This window comes from Lactuca serriola, chromosome 7, assembly GCF_051521515.1.
Source record: "Lactuca serriola cultivar US96UC23 chromosome 7, Lser_US96UC23_V15, whole genome shotgun sequence".
Classification (NCBI taxonomy): domain Eukaryota; kingdom Viridiplantae; phylum Streptophyta; class Magnoliopsida; order Asterales; family Asteraceae; genus Lactuca; species Lactuca serriola.
In genome coordinates, this window is record NC_136414.1 from 60,883,812 (window position 1) to 60,906,353 (window position 22,542).

A 22,542-nucleotide genomic window follows, 5' to 3' on the forward strand; every position below is an offset into this window, starting at 1 on the left:
TAAGAACACTAAGCCAAGGCTAGGGTTTCGGTTTAGGGTCTTCTAGAAGTGAGAGGGACGATGGAGGCTGGTTTGGGACGAGATAAGTTGTTTAAATAGGGTGCAAACCCTAAATATTAGGGTTTCATCCAAACAACTTCTACTCGTCGATTCGGTCTTCCGACTTGTCGAGTAGGTCACTAAAACTCCCGGTCAAACGAGTCCTAGGGCAAAACATAAAATTACTTGAATTTAAATACATACGAGGAACCTGGTGTTACAAATCTCCCCCACTTATTTTAGACTTCGTCCTCAAAGTCTGCTGCTGAATCCGGATAAAGCTTGGGGTAGTGCTCCCTCATCTCGTCCTTCGGCTCCCAAGTCCATTCTGAGCCCTTGCGGTGCCGCCACTGCACCTTCACCAGCTCTACATCCTTGTTCCTTAGTGCATTCGTCTTCCTATCTAGAATGGATATCGGTCGCTCGATGTAGTTCAGGCTGTCATCCACCTGAATATCCTCAAGAGGCACCACCGCAGAGTCGTCTACCATGCACTTCCGTATCTGGGAGACATGGAAAGTACTGTGAATCAAGCTAAGCTCGGCTGGCGGATCCAGCCTATATGCCACCTTTCCCACCCGATCTGCAACTCGGAAAGGGCCAATGTACTTGGGGCCCAACTTGACCTTCAAGAGGACCATATCTCCGACTAGGAACTCCACGTCTGAATGACACTTGTCGGCATAACTTTTCTGCAGACTCTGAGTAGTCTGAAGCCTGCTCTAAACCTGCTGAATCCACTCCTTCGTCTTGAGCACCACTTTGGTGCTCCCCATGACCCGTTGTCCAACCTTGCCCCAACATATCGGGGTCTTACACTTCCTCCCGTTCAACATCTCGAAGGGAGGGCGGTCAATACTCGTGTGATAGTTGTTGTTGTAGGAGAACTCAGCCAAAGGGAGATATGTATCCCAGCTACCACCGAAGTCTAATACACAGGCGCACACTATATAGCCTCCAATGTATGGATGCTCCGCTCGCTCTGACCATCCGTCTGCGGGTGGAAGGAAATGCTAAAATGCAGACGAGTACCCAACTCGTCGTGAAATTTCTTCTAGAATCTGGTAGTAAACCAAAAATCTCTATTAGAAAATCACGGAGACTGGCACTCTGTGTCGGGCCACAACCTCCCGTATGTAGATGTCGGCTAGCTTCTCGGCCGGTATGCTTTCCTGGATCGGTATGAAATAGGCACTCTTAATCAACCGATCCACGATGACCCATATCGAATCCATTCCTTGTGCAGTCCTGGGTAGCTTGGTGATGAAATCCATAGTGATATCTTCCTATTTCCACATGGGTATGTCCAACGACTGCTTCTTGCCATGAGGTCTCTGGTGCTCTTCCTTGACCTTCCTGCATGTCAGGCATCTCTCAACGTATTGGGCTACATCCCGCTTCATGCAGGGCCACCAGTAATCCGGATGAAGATCCCTATACATCATCGTCGCCCCAGGATGAATAGAAAACCTAGATTTGTGTGCCTCCTCCATCAGCACCTGGCGCACACCTCCATGACACGGGACATACACCCTACGGTGTAGAGTCAACAACCCACGACTATCATAGTCGAAGGGGCCCACAATACGCTCGCTCTTCTGATGCTCCTCCTTCATCGCCTCCTGCTGGGCCTCTCGGATCAGCTCCAATAGTGGAGTCACTACTATGATCCGCAGGCAAATATCTCTGATCGAGGCAGCCTTGCTGCTAAGAGCATCGGCCACCACATTGGCCTTTCTCGGGTGGTAGAGGATCTCACAATCGTAATCCTTCACCACATCAAGCCACCGACGTTGCCTCATGTTCAAATTAGGCTAATCCATGAGGTACCTCAAACTCTTGTGATCCGTGTGAATGGTACAACGGAACCATAGAGGTAATGTTGCCAAATATTGAGGGCGAAGATGATTGCCCACAACTCCAGATCATGCGTCGGGCAGTTCGCTTCGTGAGGCTTCAGCTGCCTCGAGGAGTAGGCAATGACATGCACTCTCAGCATCAGTATTGTGCCTAAACCCGAAATGGACGCAACGCAGTACACTACAAAATCCTCCACGCACTCTGGCAGGGCGAGGATCGGTGCCTCGCATAATCTCTGTCTCAAAGTCTCAAATGATGCCTGCTGCTCAGGCCCCCAGCGAAATGCAACGACTTTCTTTGTCAGCCGAGTCAAGGGCACGACTATCTTGGAAAAATCCTGAATGAATCTCTGGTAATAGCCTGCGAATCCTAGGAAACTCCAAATATCAGATGGTGACTTCAGAACCTCCCATCTAATCACAGCCTCCACCTTGGCCGGGTCAACCAAAATCCCATTCTGGTTGAGAAAGTACCCAAGAAACTGCACCTCACACACTTGGAGAACTTAGCATACACGCTATCCCTCCTTAGGATATCTAACACCTCTCGTAAGTGCTCCTCATGCTGCTCTTGTGTCTTGGAATAAACCAAGATGTCATCAATGAAAACTATCACAGACCGATCCAGCATCGGTCTGCATACGCGGTTCATGAGGTCCATGAACGCGGTAGGAGCATTGGTGAGCCTGATGGCATCACCACAAACTCGTAGTGGCCATAGCGAGTCTGGAAAGCAGTCTTCTGTAAATCCTCCTCTATGACCCTCACCTGATGGTAGCCTGACTGCATGTATATCTTGGAAAACCAAGATGCCTCCTAAAGCTGGTCGAAGAGATCGTCAATCCTTGGGAGTGGGTAACGGTTCTTCACCGTTACCTTATTCCGCTCCCGATAGTCTATACACATCTGATGCGACCCCTCCTTCTTCTTTACAAGAAAAATCCAGGCTCCCCAGGGAGAACTGCTCAGTCTGATGAATCCCTTGTCTAACAGCTCTTGCAACTGTGTAGACAACCCCTGCGTCTCAGGAGGAGTCAACCGGTATGGTGCCTTGGCTATCGAAGCCGCACCAGGGACTAGGTCGATCCTAAACTCCACCTGTCTCTCCGGAGGTATCCCATGTAGCTCCTCTGGGAATACATCCACGTACTCTCACACCACCGGTACATCACTCACCGTCGCCTTACCCGCCTCCCGGGTATCCGTAACATAGGCGACATACCTTGTGCAACCCTACTGGAGGTAGCGCCTAGCCTTCGTAGCTGAACATAAAGTTGGTCCATGCTGTGGCCTCTCGCCCTGAGTCACCAGCTCTCCCTACTTGGGGTCCTGAACCGGATCAACTGTTGCGTGCAGTCGATCACTACCCCATTGGGGCTCAACGAATCCATGCATATAATAACCTTGTTCCCCCGCAATGGTATGGGAACCAAGTCTACCAAGTAGCAATCCTCGAACAACATCAAACACAATCCTTGAAAAGATATGAAGCTCATATTGATCGATCATCCGTAATCTCAACCTCTAGAGGGAAATCCAACATGCCCGACGACTCAGGGAACCTATTGCTAAGTGCAAGAGAGAAAAATGGTCGGGAAGCACCCGAATCAAACAACACCTTAACTGGGATACCATTCACATGGAACGATCCTAAACAAAACATAATACATCACATATCAATATCATAAGCAACATAAAATAAAAGCTAGGGAGAAGAAACCATACCCGTCACCACATCGGGTGTAGGGCGTGCCTCCACGGTAGTCAACTGGAAGGATTGGCTCCTCACCATTGGAGCCTCTGCCTTGCCCTATCGTCCATCAGTGATCCGCAGGGTTGTTGGAGCTGGCGCCGCTACTGACGCTACTATCGCTGCTATCAACCTCGGGAAATTGGCCCTTTTGTGGCCTCGCTGGTTGCAGTGGAAACACAACAACTCTGATGTTTGAATAGTGGGAGCAGGGGCGGTACAATCCTTGCTGAAGTGCCCCATCTTGCCGCACTTATAGCAACCCGATGACCCTAATCTACATGCCCCCTCATGTGGCTTGCCGCACTTCCCGCAATGCCTCCGACCCTGATGGGCCTTCAACTTAGAGTCAAATCCCTTAGGTTTCTTCCCCGAAACCTCAGTACCCTGCTCAGTCTCCACCTTCCTCTTTCGGAGGTGCTCTATATCGATCTCCTTCTCCCTTGCCCTGGAAATCATGGACTCCAGGGTCGGGCACGTTGAGTAGCTGACATGCTCCCAGATATAAGCCCTCAACATATCATGGTAGCGAGTCTTCCGCATCTCCTAATCTCCTGTACACTGAGGTACCAACAAGACCCTTTCCCGAAACTTGGCGGTAATCTCCGCCACCGTCTCAATAGTCTGCCTCATATCAAGAAAATCCTTGGCCAGCTGCTAAAGCTCCACAGCCGGCACAAACTCCGCCCTGAACCTGGTCCCAAAGTCTGACCAGGTCATAGACTGGATAACTGAGGCTCCCAAAGAGTCACTAACTGGCTCCCACCAATCCCTGGCCCTGTCTCTCAAACATCCAGCAGCAAACCGAACCTTCGACCCCTCATGGCAGAAGGTAGTCAACTGGGCAGACTCTATGTCTGCAATCCATCTCCTAGCCACGTTGGGGTCCTTCGGCCCATGGAAATCTGGTGCACCACTCCCCCTGAAGTCCTTGAAGGATAGTGTGCATGACCCTGACTGGCTAGATGCCATGCTGCTCCTAAAGAACCTGAGGCGATCCTCCATCAGCTCTATGATCCCTTCCTTGACCGACTCAAATATAACCAAGGTCACCTCAAGGATACCTCTCGTGATCTCTGATGCTATGAACTCGCGGAGTCTCTCATCCACTGCCCGAACCCAAACCTGATCCTGATCCTGATCATGCCCCTGCCCCTGATCCCGATCCTCCTGCTCCGTGACGTGTAATCATCACCATTTTAAAATAAAATACATATATGTCAGAGTCATACATAATCCCGAGTGGTCTTACACTTTCTATAAGTTCCTTGGTTCCATCTCGGCCCCCACTTGACTCGAGTACGGATCCTCTGCTTTCAGTTTTACGGGCCCATACTACCTTCCACATCTATCCGTACTTTCCTCAAGGACTTCCTCGACTTTACCAAGTCCCTCTACTGCTACTGCTCTCTGCACTAATCTCATCCTAGGCTTATCCTTGGGTAACTCTCCGACCTACTCTCGCCATCAGCTACATAAGGAATTCCTGGTTCCTTTACCTAACTAGTTTGCGAACACCATTACATATCGCTAAGACCAGATAATTCTTCTAATGAGAGGTGCTACCCTACAACGGTTGGACTCAGACAAGAGCTGCGCAATAGGGCTAGACCTAACCTTCTGAAATTCTATAGTCCTTGCAATATGTAACTTAGCATATTCATTTACTAATTAGCTAAAGATAACTAGAACTCCTAAAAGCACAAAGCAAGCAGTATTCAAGCATTGAGTAACCATACCAAGCATATCCTATTCAGGCCATCATACAACTAAATAAGCATATACAAAAGGCATAACAAGCATCTTCCTAGATCCTTAGCCTTATTCTAGCATGCAGTTCTCGTAATCCTCACATAACATAACATAACATGTATGGGTATCTTGGGGAAAACTTACTTGAGCTCGGCCGGTCGCACGCATCACACACCTTGTTCTTTCTCAAAACCTTTTCGCTTTAACTTTTAGAAAATCATTTTTTTCTTGTGGAAAAAAAATCTTTCAAACCCTCGATTTGAGTCCAGACACCCCCAAAAGTGTGTCAGAATCCCTAAAACCAAGGCTCTGATACCAACTTGTAACATCCCAAATTTCGAGTCCAAAAATTTTGTTTTTAATTAATTAACTTATAAAACCATTTACTGAAAACATTGTCGATGTCAAAACAATCCATAAAACCGTAATAAACATGTCTCTAAATCATTACATCGAACAGTAATAAAATTAGAGTACAATCCCATAGATCGCAAAATGCGGAACCCAGTGTGTGTATGTGATGCGCTGCTACCACGCCGACTACTATTGCATACTAAGACAACATAATCATACTGTCTACCATAGTTTGTACTAAACTACCCCTTCGGTCCTATTGACCGGTAATCGGGGACTATTTCCCTTATTACTACCACTATCACATAGAACATTTCATGCTAACACATAAACATACCAGGTAGTAGCAAAGAAGAGGATTTTCACAAAGACAATCACTTTAACTATAATCAACTACTAGTGGGCCAGCCTTGGTGCCTTAGACCCACTTCTACTGGAAGGTAACTCACCTCAATGTCGTGTAGTGACTGCATTGTCCTTGGTACGAAAATCAACTCTTCTCGACTCCTCAATCCCTACGCAACATGCTTTCTATATTACCATTTCATACTCATAACGCTTATAAGGGTCACTAAATTCCAAGTCAAAGTCAAAGTCAAAACCCTGGTCAAAGTCAACTTTGGTTGAATAGACTCGCCGAGTTGGTTCACCAACTCGTCGAGTCTCCACGTCCACAAAATGTTACAACCTCATCCCTACTCATTGAGTCTAGCAAGAGCTCGATGATTTTACCTTCAACAAATCATCGAAACCTTCTTCAATGGACTCACTGAGTTTATCCTTGAACTCTTCAAGTTCATCCTCATCCGTATGAAGGTGGTTAGTCTATGAGTCACCGAGTTCTCCTTGAACTCGTCGAGTCCGTCTTCAAGCGGTCGGGACATTTCCTTGAACTCGCCGAATCCGCACATATGCTCGCCGAGTTCCATGATTTTAAGGTCCCTAATGAGCCTAGAAAGCTGAGTGTTCTTATATCTTAGCATCTGGTCCAATCAACAGAAGGATTTGATGGGGAAATACGACCCGACTCGCTGAGTCCCATGAACGACTCGCTGAGTCCCTCTTTGTCCAAAACTATACAGTCGATTTCACTAGGCCTCAAAGCATCTAAATCATAGATCTGACCTATTAGGGTCCATATTGTACGTAAAGTTACAAACTTTACGTTCATAAAGAGTCTTCAAGATGCATGGGGCTTTAATGGCAGTAAAGTTGGCACCTTTATGCCATGATAACTCTCCCATGTTGCAGATCTTAAGTTATTCCTCTATATAATGCCCCAAACCTGAAGGTGACCTAGAAATGCTCCAAAAATAACAAGATTCGTAAAGAGGATCGAACAAATGGAAAGTCAAGTTTGAAGCTTTTTACCTCAAATGAGCTGGAAATAGAACACAAGATCTGGATCTACTAGCTTCAACTTGAACTCCCAAGCTCCTTCCTCCTTCTCAAGCTTCACAACCACCAAAAATGCACAAAAATGGCTTAAGAACACTAAAACAAGGTTAGGGTTTTGGTTTAGGGTCTTCTGGATGTGAGAGGGATGATGGAGGCTGGTTTGCGACGAGATAAGCTGTTTAAATAGGTTGCAAACCCTAAACATTAGGGTTTCATCCAAACAACTTCTACTCATCGAGTCGGTCCCCTGACTCTTTGAGTAGGTCACTAAACCTCCCGGTCAAAATCGAGTCTACTCGACGAGTTGGGCCTCCAACTCGCCGAGTCCCAGGAAAAAACAGATGTAATCACATATGAATGCTAATCATGATTAGAATAATAAACCAAACGATTTCTGGCATGAATCCGCTCTCTAATATTCAGAACTTTGCTCCATATTAGCTTAATGGCCCTCCGACAAACTTCTAGACCTCAAAATGGCTTCTTCGAGGTTTATAATCCTAGGGAGCGGATTAGGGTTCAAGATATGTCATTAAGAGTAATTTTTGGCTCTATTTATAGGTTTTAACCTCACCACGGCATGCTTGATAGCCACCACGTCGTGGTCTTCATGGATATCCTGTATTCTCCAAGTCAGCTCAATGATCGTGAAGTTTCCATTAACCACGTCGTGGTGGTGATCACAACGTCGTGGTAAGTGGGAATTAGCATTTTCAAAAAACATTAAAGTTGTCCTAACCTGTGTGTAGTTTTCATCACATTTTAAATCTCGTTAATCGGAGCTACAAGTCATGAGATATGGTCAAAACACTGACGAGGGGTCAAGCTGTCAAGCAACACCTTTTTTCTTTAGGTCTTTTTAGCTCATTTCTCCTCCTTTTGCATTCCAACTCCCATTTTAACTATAAATGAGCATTTCAAATCATATTAAGTATCCTATATCTTAAAATATAACATTTTTACTCAAATACATTAGGATAATGGCATAAAATATGTAGTTAAATATGGTCATATCACTATTAGAAAGAAAACCAATAGGTTGTTGCCTATAAACCCTAATATTAACATTCAATGGATGAAAGATATACCTATTAAGTTTACTTTTTTGTTTCTAGGGAAAATATGGGTCGAATTCCAGCTGTTGTAGCACTTATACATCAGGGTGTTAAAATCAAATCTCCTATTTGTTGCATCTGTAATATCGATGTTCAATGCTCATACCATGTTCTAAGCAGATGTTACTTTGCTCAAACAATCAGAAGCCTCATATTTAATTGGTGTGGATTGGATCCACATAAAATTTGACACTTTGGGTGAACTCTTAAATTATGCTGCCAAACGGGGACATTTCCCTAAGAAAAAAGATAATATTATTGATAATAGGTTATGTAATGCTCTGGTGTACATGGAATGCCTAAAATGATAAGATCTTCAAAAATAAAAATACTCAATCACTTTCGAAAAACTTGTTCACAATACTAAATATGTGACATTCTTATGGATTAAATGTAAGGAAACATGGGGGGTGTTAACCTGGGAGGAATGGAGACCATCTCCCTTTAATAGTTCTTGCTTGTAAATGTAATGCTCCCTGTACTATCCTACTTTTCATTATTACTCTTTGCTTTGTTGGTTAGCAGTTTGTTTATTATAAATCATTTTCCGTTTCCAAAAATAAAGATAAAAGGATTTAAGAAATTTTACTTAAATTTAAATGATTTTATAAATGTCATTTAATACTTAATTAAATTTAATAAAATTTCAAAATGTGACATGATAAGGATAACTATGGAAGCATTTACATATTCGTTTTTGTGGTTTCATTTGTTTTGGTTGGTCCTTAATGCATATATATATATATATATATATATATATATATATATATATATATATATGGAATTTTGTTTTACTAATTTTATTATATTTTTGCTTTTTTTATATATTTATATAAATTTTCTATTAAAAATTAAAATATAAATAAAACTAGCCTATGATCTCTCTCTCCTTACCGTTAAAACATGGACCAACCCCACGTCTTCTCCTTTCTACACCCCTTTTTGTCTTCTATTTTCATTCTCGTTTTACATATGCACCACTACCTTCCATCCTTCATAGGAGTTAAAGTAACTACTTCTTTGGCCGGAAACTGAACCCCGGGTGCCCCCTATTTCGTCTCCTTAAACTTCTCTATACAATTGTAGGAAAAATCAACTTACAGGTATGGAGAAGAAGGATGTGAGGGAAGTTACTAGAAAAATAAATTTCCAGATCTTGAGCTCCTCCCAATTTTCTTTAGAAAATCGATTTTCATAACTAGAAAAGAAGGATGTTTGTGAGGTTACTAGATAAATCAATTTGTAGATCTCGAGTTCGTCTTTACCCTAACCAGAAAAACCATTTCCAAATTTAGAGAACACTATAGTGAAGGAATTATGGTGGAAGTCGCTACTGGTGGTGACAGTTGGTGGTAGTGGTGGTTGTAGTCAGTGGTGGTGATGGTGGCGGCGGTTGTAGACAATGGTGACAAACACTATGTATATATGTATGTATGTGTGTATATGTATATGTATGTATTAAAGAATAAAGCCAAATAGCATGGTGTTTGTGTGTATGTTCATGAGTGCAAGTGTATGTTCATGAATGTATGTTCTTTAGTGCGTGTATGTGTTAAAGAACAAACCCAAAAATCTAGGTGGTGTCAGTATGGAGAATATATATATATATATATATATATATATATATATATATATATATATATATATATATATATATATATATGCAATAGCTTCATATCCAAACCTGCCACCACAAAACTTTAGGGTTATAATTTTGGGAGGAGGAAGGAATGATGTGGATACCAAAATCAAAAAAATCAAGAACCCTTGGAACTCAAAGAAGAAAATGTAGGATATTGTTTTTTTGTGAAAGTGTCTCAAGTGGTATTTATATGTCGAAGTGGTCTCTAATGAAGACTCAAAGCATGTTCAAATAAGTCTTTTGTATCGATGTATTTAGTATTCTTATTAAGCTTCTTTGGTAATCTTTAGCATGTGGACTGCCACACTCCTAGTTGTTCTTTAGTTGAGTAGTTTGTTATACTTATTCATCATACGTACACATGCATTATTATGATTAGATGTTGGAAATATGGTGTAAAAGAGCGAGTTTAAAACATGAAAACATTACTTTTGCAACAGAAGACTTTGATTAAAACCTAAACATCATAAAAACAATAAAAGGATAAGATTAACGACCTTTTATTCCTTTTGTCCTCTTAGGATGTTGATAGTTGAGGATGATGGTATAAATGAAGAAAAGTCCCTCTAGAGGTATCAACCACAAGCTTCCAACACCCATGAAATGTAATAATTGAATGTTCAAAGTTTTCTATAAAAACAAGAATACCAGACCATCAAGAACATACACCATATGGATGTATGTGTGTTTGTTCTTTCCTCCAAAAATCGAAAGAATGAGGAGAAAGGAAGAAAGGGATGTTTTATATTTCGGATTTATTCATAAGTGTATCATGGTTAACATTTAGCAAGATATATATGAAAAGGAAAAATCAATATAATCTTCATGCAAGAGGAACATCATCAAGAACACCAAGAACACACACCAAGTGTATGTGTATGTGTGTGTGTGTGTGTGCTCTTTTTCCAAAACTAATAAAGAGAGAGAGAGAGAGAGAGAGAGAGAGAGAGAGGAGAACACTTGAATTATACTATTGGTCTTGATTTGTGTGTATATTGTTTGTTAACATTTAACCATTTAAAATGCACATGAAACCTCCATAAGGAACCAATGTGCATGGACCTACCCATGCAATCTTTCTTTTTCACCACTTCTATTTTGAGTTTGCTAAAGTCATCCATTTTAACTATTCAAACTTTTATTATCATTGTCCCTCCTTTTTAGATTCTTATAACATCTGATCAATTGTGTATTTGACAAATTAGAATTTATAATTTGCATTTCATATTATTAATCATATTCAATAATATTTATAATATTTTCTAGGAATATTAATATTTATCAAGTATCGAGTTCTTATAAATATTAATTTGGTGTCTAACTTGTTATTGGTGTGATCTTATAGGATCATATATTATTGGCAATATGGTTTTATGATCAATCTTGAGCATATGGAACCAATTATCTCCCACTTACGCAAAATTGAATCATAGAGAGATATATACAATAGTGAAGGTCTAGCAACAATTCAATTACCCCAATAACACATGACCAAGTGCCATTCAACAATATCCAATTCCTAAAAGTTCATAACTTCAATTGATGTAAACAGGTAATGTATCTGTTATCCCTTTTTTCGAACATCATGTTGAAATCATTCTCATTCGTGTTTAACTTAGTACGGCCCCTTAGATGTCTCTGTCTCAGCACATTAGAAGAACAAATCCCACTTTGACTACATTTGTGTAGGATCCCATGGAAATGATATTGCGGAATTAAGAACATCAAAGATGAGTCAAACAGTAATGAAATGAACACAAGGTGAAAATAATTATGTTAAGCTCTCATTCGTCTAGAAACAATCTAAAGTGTGCTAATATGGAAATATAAGAACTCTCTCTCTCTCTCTCTCTCTCTCTCTCTAACACCTAAGACTACAATACGATATATAGTGTTATTCATTAAACTCAAAATCTATAATGTGACTAAGACATGAAGTACAACCAAAATGGAACACTAAAATAGATAGATATATTAAAGGTGCAACCTTTGATATATAGTAAAAAATAAAATTCTCTAAGGCCTACTACATTAGAAATGCCACATCAACAGATTCAATATTTATTGACTCAACATTCTCCCCCTAAGTGTTGGATCTGATGAGGAACACATTTTTCTTTCGTGGCATTCTCCCCTTAAAACTGTGAGAAGCATCAGCATTTGGGGACTTCAAAGAGGGAGGAACAAATCTGAAAAATATCATCATTAAAGCATATAGATCTGAAAATTCAAAATCCCCCTTGAACAAACAACTCCCCCTTTAATTCGTGAGATAAGCATGAAAAATCTCTAAATGTTGAAAAGTTTCCAAAAAATATGCTCAAATCTGAAAACTTCGACCCTCTGAATGGTTCAAAATGAATTGTTAATGGGAAAACATGGGAGGCTCTAAAAGGGAACAGTCACCTCTGAAGGATTTAGAGTCGAGCTTCGACCTTTAAACTTCAACCTTGATATAAAATGTGAAGAATGAATAGTAACTTCGCTTTCAAATGCGAAGATCTTCAAGAAAACGTTGACATTTGAGCGTTGCAAACAAACTTCAACCTTTGAACTTCGCAAGAAAACTTTGATGTTCAGACCTCCAAGAACAAACTCCGATACTCAGGATCTGTAAGCAAACTTTGCATTAAAGATCTTTGAGTAAACTATGAATTCACGGTATTTGAACAAACTTTGCATGCAAGATCTTTGAGCAAAATTTGCAAGCATGATGTTTGAGCAAACTTCTCATGCAAGATCTTTGAGCAAACTTTGCAATTGAAGTCTCCATAAACACTCACGTTCGCATCTAAAACATTCGCAGCTGAACAATAATGTGACAATCTAGAAAAATTTAGTCACCAACCACCGTTAGGAAATAATAGGAATAGATAAATGTAATAGGTTAGTATTGTAATATTTGATTTTATGAATACATATAATCAAATATGATGTTACATTTAGAAATAATTCGACGTTTAGAATAAAAATAAGCATCCAAAAACTTGTACCATCTTTTAAAAATGGTTAATATGTCCAGAAAGTACTTAGTGATGTGAGTCCAAGAATATAAAATTGATGAAAATCCAACTTCGACTAGAGAAGTTATGATTTTTATAAAAAATAATATTGGCCTCGTAAATAATTATTACGATATCAAAACAGTACGTAGAGATTAGTTAAGTTTTGAATAAAGTTATAAAGAGGAGAATCATAGTACTCCTCAAGATAAGAACTTTAGGAAACGAATGCAGAAAACGGGGTCCGCATGAGAGAGATATGATTTTTGTAAAATCATTTATTTTACCCCCGTTAGGTAAAAAGATGAAAGTCAAAACTAGCAAAAACAACCTAAAGGAAAGTTGTTGTACTAGTTTAGATCATCACATAGATATAGAGAGGGCAAAGACCGGAGCTTGTATGCTTAAGATACAGTTTCTTCAAAATATGTTTTATGCAAGCGAGGTGCGCGTCTTTGCCTGACACACATCTAACTCTAGATTCGATTGGATGTTGAGTGACATGGCCCATGGAGAGAGTAACATGTGGTGACTCCCTGATCGAACCACGGTGATCATGTGAGATGCGCGCAGATATTTGCGTTTCGTGCACGTCAAAACACAAACTATAAGTACAAAGGTATGCAACCTCATTCTGCACACTCTAAACTTTCAACTCTATCTCCCTCTGATCGAGCTACTATAATCACGAGGAGCTCTGGAGTCCTGAGCCTGAATCAACCCTACACCAACGGTATCACATATCGAGGGTGAGTTCACGGTGCCACTTTTACAGTTTTAAAGATTTTACGGGGGAAATAAATGCTTATTAATTTTTTTTTATCAAAATACATTTTTTTTAATATATTAGTAGTTTATATAAATATACATGAAACCATAGGGTAATATGTGTTGGATTTGTGTCTAAGTCCATAACTATTTTGGTATGTACTTGACCCAATTATGAGCATGGACCTTTTGGGTTGCCTTCACCATAACAATATGTAGGATGAATTAAGGAAAGAAAGGTTTAATTATCATTTATTAATATATTATGAGAATAATATATTAAAGGAGAAATCATATTGCTTAATTGATATTGGTCAAGAATTAATAAAGAATGAATTTTGTGGCTAAAAGAGATTAGTTAAACTTAGGGGACTAGAATTGTAATTATAAGATAATTGCAATTGGGCTATGGATCACCTTGGAGTAATAGGTTGTACAAATTCTATGGGGAAGCCCATTAGAAATCGTCCAAGGCATGTTCCAGAAGGGGTCCATGGGCTGCTTAGGGCTTAAGCAATCAAAATAGGGTTTGTTAGATTACCCTAATTGCCTACCTATTTAAAGAACCCTTGAGACCCAAAAACGTGGCTAGGTGAACTCTTGGATTAGGGATTCTGGACGATTTTGGCAGCCTACCCTCTCTTTTGTTCTTCATCTAGTTGCTTAGTTGTGTTTATGACTCTATTAGAGGTGCAACACTTGAGGCACTAAGCTTTCTGAAGCCAATAAAAACAAGGAATTGATTGTTATTGCAATATAACAATCAAAGGTAATTACTAAACCCTTATTTCAGTTCTTATATGATAGATCTAGGGTTTATAGTTTTGGATATTCAATTGCATGTTCATTAGACAAACTAGATTCAAAAGGTATTAGGGTTTGCATGTACACCATAGGAATGATGTTTTGCTCAAAACCCATCAGTGGTATCAAAGCCTAGGGCTGTTTGTTTGATGTATTTGATGATTTGGTTGATTATTCATACTTAAAATCGAAATTTTTTTGGTTCTGGTGGTTGGACGCGCCGAGTCCATGGCTGAACTCGCCGAGTCCATAGTGAACTCGACGAGTCCAAGCTTGACTCGACGAGTCGGAGTCATAGATGACGCATATTTCGGAATTTTGACCTGTTTTGGCTGTAGATAATTACCTAAAACATTTTATATTAATAAAATCTGATTTTTATCAATATTTGGAGTTTATCCTTGCCAAAATTGAACATAATTGTCAAATTTAGATAATCTTTTGTTTTATTAGATAAAGATTAATTATTTGTAATTGAGATTTGAATTATCTTGTGAAAAAGTTTAAATTTCCCCCTTTAGGTTTTATAGTTTAAAATTGAACTTAAAAGTTTTGTTTTTGAAATTTAAATAGTTAAACCCTAATGTTTTGAAAAGTTTCAAAACTTGCCCTCAAGTTTTGAAATTAAAATTTTTTGATTAAAAGTTTAATTTTGAATTTTTAAATTCTAAACCCTAATGTTTTGAAATGTTTCAAAACTTGCCCTCAAGTTTTGGAATTTAAAAGTTGATTAAAAGTTTAATTTTGAAATGTTAAATTCTAAAACCCTAGTAATTTGAAAAGTTCAAATCACATCCTTATGGTTTTATTAATTAATTAAAGTGTATAATTAAAAGAGATTTAATAAACCCATAAAGTTTTGGTTTATATTTAATTAAATTAAAAGTATAATTTACTAAATTAAACCACCTAGTATTTTAAAAGTGTAAAATACACCCTATACTATATATAACATTAAAAGTCTAATATTATATAGATGAATGAGTAAACAGTCAGTCTTACCGTTAGTATGTCTCATTCACGAAGCCGATATATAAGGGGTGTTTAAGGAAATTGCCTATAAAATGGCGATTGAATGGGTATCCACTCTTACCCACCACACTCTTGACTAGTGGAGGGTCGTTAGCCGAACGGGTAGGATAGGACAGAAACCTTCCATTATAAGTATAATGAAGTACAAAGTAACAACATGCCTTTACAAATTCCCAAATCATAGTTACTTTAGGAAAAATGTGAAATTGTATGCTAATCCATGGAATCACACTTCGTACCCTAGTCAAGCGCTAGTGGAGTGTGTGTGGTTAACCGGCACACTAATTTGGGGATGACATTGGTAGCGAAGGGTGGCTCGATGTTTATCATAGATCAATGGAGCGTGTGTGGCTAACCGGCACATTGATTAAGTGATAGTAGCATTGAGTGAACCACGTAGATTCGTGTAACACCCGGATTCCCAGGTATATTATTTTATTCCTTTATTTTTTGGAGGATGGGAGGGGACTCGGCAAGTTGGTGTTTAGACTCGCCGAGTATGGTCATGGATTTGTATCCAGGTTCACAGCTGGACTCGACGAGTTCATGAGTAGACTCGGCGAGTCCATGCTGTTTAATAAAACCCTAATTTTCTGGGTTTGGGGCCTATTTAAAGGCCCTTAGGGCCATCATTTGAGGCTACCAAACCCCAGAGAGAAACCCTAAGAGATCTAGAGCGTTTTTTAGGAAGGAGAGGCCATTCTTGATCATTTTGTTGGTGTAATTGCTAGAAGGAGGTGACCAAGGCAAGAGGAGGCTGAAGGAGGTGCGATTCTTGTGACTACAGAGTTCATAGACTTCATCTTGAGGTATTTATTCGTACCTTCTTTAGTTTGGTGTTGATTCTTAGAGTTAGGGTTTTCTAACCCCCTTTAAAGGATGGATATGTGGAGCAATTGGTCCCCTCTCGAGTTTATGCTTTGGATCTGGACTCAAAGTGGTCCAGAGAGCTTAACCCTTGGAGCTTTATGAGTTATTTTGGGAGCCATGAACTTAGGATGTTATTTTAGGGGCTAAATCACCAAGTGAAACCATCTAGATGTTATTTGTGTGTCAAGGTCTGAACTTTACGTGATTAGCATGCTTGGGAAGGTCAGATCTATGGATTAAAGGAACAGATCTGACCTTAGGAGGTCTATGGAGTTTGTGCATGCCATGAACTCGCCGAGTCCAAAGATCAGACTCGACGCGTAGGGTTAGGGTTTCCTGTAAATCACTCAGTGAGTAGACTTGCCGAGTTGGGGAAATAACTCAGTGAGTCATAGGGGGATTAGGGGACTGGAGTTCAAGGCAGAACTCACCGAGTTGTTCTTGAGACTCGGCGAGTTGAGTCGGGGTGCCCCGCGATTCATGCAAGGTGTGACTCGTCGAGCAAGGGGAGGAACTCGACATGCCAAGCGGGACTAAAGAGTTAATGGACACGTGTAGACTTGCTGAGTCGCCCAAGTGCACTCGACGAGTCGGGTCAAAGTTTGACCATTGACTTTTGTTGACTTTTAGGGTTTGGTCAACAATGTGGCCTTTGAGCTAAAAGAGGGGTAAAATGGTCTTTCGCCTGCTGAGGGTGCCTAAAGAGGGTTAGGTCTAGTCCCGAGAGTTATATTTATGAGAATATTTACTTTATGTGACTAGGCGGAGGCTAGATCATATTTCTACAGAGTCAGAGATTTACCGAGATATCTGAGGTGAGTCTGCTCACTATACTTTACCTAGTGTGGTAACAGAATTATGTGACAGGGTATTTTAGAGTTATATGCCAGGGTATTTACATGTTATTATGTGTTGTGATTTATTGTGATATGTGATATGCATGATTCAGAGTTTACAGAGTTAGGACCAGTGGGTCCCCAGAGTTATGGGAGCAAGAGGGTCCTACAGAGATATTCGACCGGATGGTCAACAGAGTTACAGCCTTGAGTGGCTGATATGTGTTTATGTGGTATTTTGGGGAACTCACTAAGCAAATATGCTTACAGTGTTATGTAGGATGTTTCAGGTACCAGCTATAGTCGTGAGAAGGCGCCGACATGACTCGTATACACGCATACTGGAGTTTATATGTTTTGATCTTGGGGTTTTGTATTAAGATAATAATGATACAATGTTTTAAAATATGGATGTGAATGAAATTATATGATTTTTAAAATGCGAAAAAATGTTTAAATTTTTACGATGTTACAAGTTGGTATCAGAACCTTGGTTTGAGGGATTCGGATGCATCTTCGGGTGTATCTGAACTCAAACTGAGGATTTGAGGAAAATTTTGATAATAAAGTAAAATTTTTGAAAAGAGTAAAAAGAGTTTTGAGACAAATGGAGCAGAACCGTGTGTACGATCAGCCAGCGCCCAACGGTGATTTCCCAAAATACCCTTACAATAAGTGCTATCAGATATGTTATGTTATGCTATATGAAGAATTATGATATGCATGCTAGAGTAGACTAGGTATTCTTATTAGGACTAGCGTGGCCGGATATGTGATGCCTTAGTCTAGGGGCTTTTGCTGCTAGAAATGTTTGAGAGTGTTTAGATAGCAGCAAGGTGCTTATGAGATATCTGCTAGTGAGTAGCACATGATTTAAGAGAGTAGAGTGCTTGGAAATTTGGGACTCTGGGAGGAGGACTTGGAATGAGTGCCGAGTGAGTGTGGTCGGTAGTATTGGGCCCTTACTACCGAAGGCACCGGGTCAGTGCGCAACCCAAGTAAGAATCCTTAGGGTACCATAAGCCAAGTAGGATTGGGGGTATCGAGTGTGTGCACGCTCGAGCGAGTCCTTGATATCTTGTGTTGTATTTCAGAGAGGTATCATGGTGGGAACGCGCCACAGACCAGGGACTAGTGGAGGGGGTGTGAGCGACGAGGTGCTCCGCCAGATGATTCATGATGAGGTGGTTGCTTCCATCCTCGCTAAGATTCTAGAGATGTTCGGGTCTATCAAGACCACCCTGATATATACATTTGACTAGAGATACGCTGCTCTTTCTGATGCTGTTGTTGTTGTGGTCACTACAGCTGTAGCTGCGGCTAGACCGCAGGGTGGTGATGCGTTGCTATTCCGGGAGTTCAGCAACACAAAACCACCGGAGTTTGATGGGACCCAGGACCCGATTGCAGCGATGAGTTGGATTTCAGATATTGAGGGGTGTTTCTTTACTTTCTCATCTCCTAAGCATTTGAGAGTCCGGTTCGTGCTGATCCAGCTTCGCTTGGGAGCGAAGGACTGGTAGAAGTTTGTGACGGCGCACTATATGCCTGCTGAGCTTGCTGCAGTAACTTGGGAGAGGTTCATTGCTATGTTTCAAGACGAGTACGTTCCCCAGGTGGAGAGGGAGCTTTTGGACCAGGAGTTTTTGACCCTCAAGCAGGGTATTGAGTCTATCACAGTGATTACGAGGATGTTCCATGAGCGGGCGATGTTCTGCCCAAACCACGTGTCCTCCGAGCAGGCACGTATGAGCCGATATCTGAGCATTTTGAGGAGGGATATACGGGAGTTCGTGGCAAACTCAACATACCGTACATTTGTTGAGCTTCAGGCAAATGCCCGGAAGAGGGAGATAGAGCTGGAGACTCAGGCTAGGGAGGAGGCTGAGTCTCAGGGGAGGGATCGGCAACCGGCGCAGTCTCAGCAGGCAGCCAAGCGGGCTAAGCCCGTTGATTCGAGATCTGGGACTCAGAAGGGCCGCACTTGTGGAAAGTGCGGCAAGAGGCACGATGGGGTGTGTAGAGCGGGGTCTTGATACAAATGTGTCAAGGAGGGGCATATGGCCAAGGATTACCCCAAGGGGTTTGCAGTATGCTTTCACTGCAACCAGACCGAACACCGCAAGACAGAGTGTCCACAGTTGCGAGGGACGGCCCAGGGAGCACCTCAGGGATATGCCCCTGCTGCTATCAGAGCTACTGAGAGTCGGCCAGTGAAGGCCGAGGTACCAAACGGAGGAGGTCCGTGCTGCGCCTGACGTCGTGGCTGGTATGTATCTTTTCTTGTATTTATTTTGATGTTGACTGCGGAGGAGGTCCGCGCTGCGCCTGACGTCGTGGCTGGTATGTATCCTTTCTTGTATTTATTTTGATGTTGGGATATTGTGTTTATTTTATGTTATGCGTAGGTACTTTTCTTGTGAATTATGTACCTACCTTGGTGTTATTTGACTCGGCTGCGTGTCGGTCTTTTGTATCTTTGACTTTTAGTCAGCACATCAGTATTAGTCGAGAGGCTTTGAGTCGACCTCTGAGAGTTTCCATAGCTGACGAGAGGACGGTGTATGCTGCCGAAGTGATCCGAGGATGTGTACTCGAGATTTTCGGCGTCGAGTTTCCGATTGATTTGGTTCCTATTGTTATAAGAGATGTCTGTTTCATCGTGGGCATGGACTGGTTTAGCAAAGTGGGAGCGGTCATCGACTGCGAGAGACAGCTGGTGACTATACGAGGCCCCAGTGGGGGATTTCTTATGGTGTATGGCGAGGGTACACATTCTGGGTCAGCATTTTGTTCCGCCACCAGAGTGAGACAGAGTCTACAACAAGGCTGTAGGGGATTTGTAGCATATGTGATGGATGCTAGGATTGATTTATAGAGACCGAGGTCAGTTGAGAAGGTCCCGATAGTGCGTGAGTTTCCGGATGTATTTCCAGAAGAGTTGCCGAGTGTGCCTCCGAAGAGGCAGGTAGAGTTCAGTATCGATTTGGTTCCGGGGGCTACGCCTATCGCCAAGGCGCCTTATCGCCTTGCGCCTCCAGAGATGCAGGAGTTATCCTTGCAGCTCCAGGAGCTGCTGGGGAAGGGGTTTATTTGGCCAAACAGTTCGCCATGGGGAGTGCCTATTCTTTTTGTCAAGAAGAAGGACGGTTCGCACTGGATGTGCATTGATTATCGGGAGTTGAACAAGCTAACGGTCAAGAACCGTTACCCGTTGTCGAGGATCGACGATTTGTTCGATCAGTTGCAGGGGGCATCTTGGTTCTCCAAGACCGATTAGAGGTCTGGATATCATCAGGTGAGGGTGCGAGACGAGGACATCCAGAAGACAACATTCAGGACTCGTTATGGGCATTACGAGTTCGTGGTGATGCCTTTCGGACTCACCAATGCACCGACGGTTTTCATGGATCTCATGAACAGAGTGTGTAGACCGATGTTGGATCGCTCAGTGATCGTGTTCATCGACGACATATTGGTGTATTCGAGATCCAGAGAGTAGCATGAGGAGAATTTGAGGGAAATCCTCGGAGTTCTGAGATCGAAGAGGCTTTATGCCAAATTCTCCAAGTGTGATTTTTGGTTGCGAGAGGTCTAGTTCCTAGGGCACCTCGTGAACCAGAAAGGGATATTGGTCGACCCGGCGAAGATTGAGGTAGTGATGTGTTGGGAGGAGCCGAGGTCACCTACCGAGATCAGGAGTTTCCTAGGGTTGGCTGGTTATTATCGGAGATTTATCAGGGATTTCTCCAAGATCGTCGTGCCACTCACCAAGGTGACCTGGAAGGGTGTTGCTTTTTCATGGGGTCTAGAGCAGTAGGCCTCCTTCGAGACACTTCGCCAAAGTCTATGCGAAGCTCCGATGTTAGCCCTTTCGGAGGGGATGGAGGACTTCGTAGTGTATTGTGACGCGTCGATATTTGGGCTGGGAGCGGTGCTTATGCAGAAGGGTCATGTGATAGCATATGCATCGAGGCAGCTGAAGCCTCATGAGATTAGGTATCCCACCCACGATATGGAGTTGGGGGTGGTGGTGTTCGCCCTCAAGATCTGGCGTCATTATCTATATGGTGTTCGGTGTACCATATACACGGACCACAAGAGCCTGAAGTATCTAATGGATCAGCCCAACCTGAATATGCGCCAGAGGAGATGGTTGGATGTGGTGAAGGATTACGATTGTGAGATCTTGTACCACCGAGGCAAGGCTAATGTTGTAGCCGATGCACTGAGCCGAAGGGTGCCCCGATGCGAGATGTTTGTTTGAGTTTGACAGTGATGACTCCGGTGTTGGACACTATTCGTGGGGCCCAGGCTGAGGCCGTGAGGCCAGAAAGCCAGAAGAAAGAGCGAGTTGTCGGGCTGGTATCGGAGTTCGTTACCGATGGTCGGGGGCTTATGACATTTCAGGGTCGGATATGGGTACCGTTTGTGGGCGCGACGCGTACCATTTTGATGGAAGAGGCTCATATATCGAAGTTCTCGATCCATCCCGGGGCCACTAAGATGTATTTGGACCTAAAGAGTGAGTATTGGTGGCCCTGTATGAAGAGGGATGTCGCATGGTTTGTAGTAAGATGTTTGACCTGTCGTAGGGTTAAGGCTGAGCACCAGCGTCCACATGGTAAGCTGTATCCGTTAGAAACTCCCGAGTGGAAATGGGAACAGATTACCATGGATTTCATCACCAAATTCCCAAGGACTGCGAGAGGTGTCGATGCAATTTGGGTGATTGTGGACAGGTTGACGAAGAGCGCTCATTTCCTTGCTATCAGTGAGAGCTCTTCCGCGGGGAGGTTGGCAGAGATGTACGTGAGAGAGGTGCTATCGCGGCATGGAGTGCCAATCTCGTTTGTCTCAGATCGACATGTACATTTCACTTCCAGATTCTGGAAGAAGTTTCATGAGGAATTGGGTACGAGACTGCATTTTAGTACCGCATACCACCCAGAGACTGACGGGCAGAGTAAGCGGACGATTCAGACACTAAAGGACATGCTCCGAGCATGTGTGTTGGATTTCGGCGGGACTTGGGACACGTACTTGCCCTTGGCAGAGTATTCCTACAACAACAGCCATCATTCGAGCATTGGTATGCCACCCTTTGAGCTGTTGTATGGGAGGAGGTGTCGGACCCCCATTTGCTGGGGAGAGGTAAGGCAGCGTGTGATGAGTAGTACTGAGATCGTGCTTCAGACGACAGAGCATATTCAGCAGGTCAAACAGAGGTTGTTGACCGCTCAGAGTCGTCAGAAGAGTTGTGCGCACAGGCGTCGGTCTGAGCTCGAGTTTCAGGTCGGCGACTTCATGCTCTTGAAGGT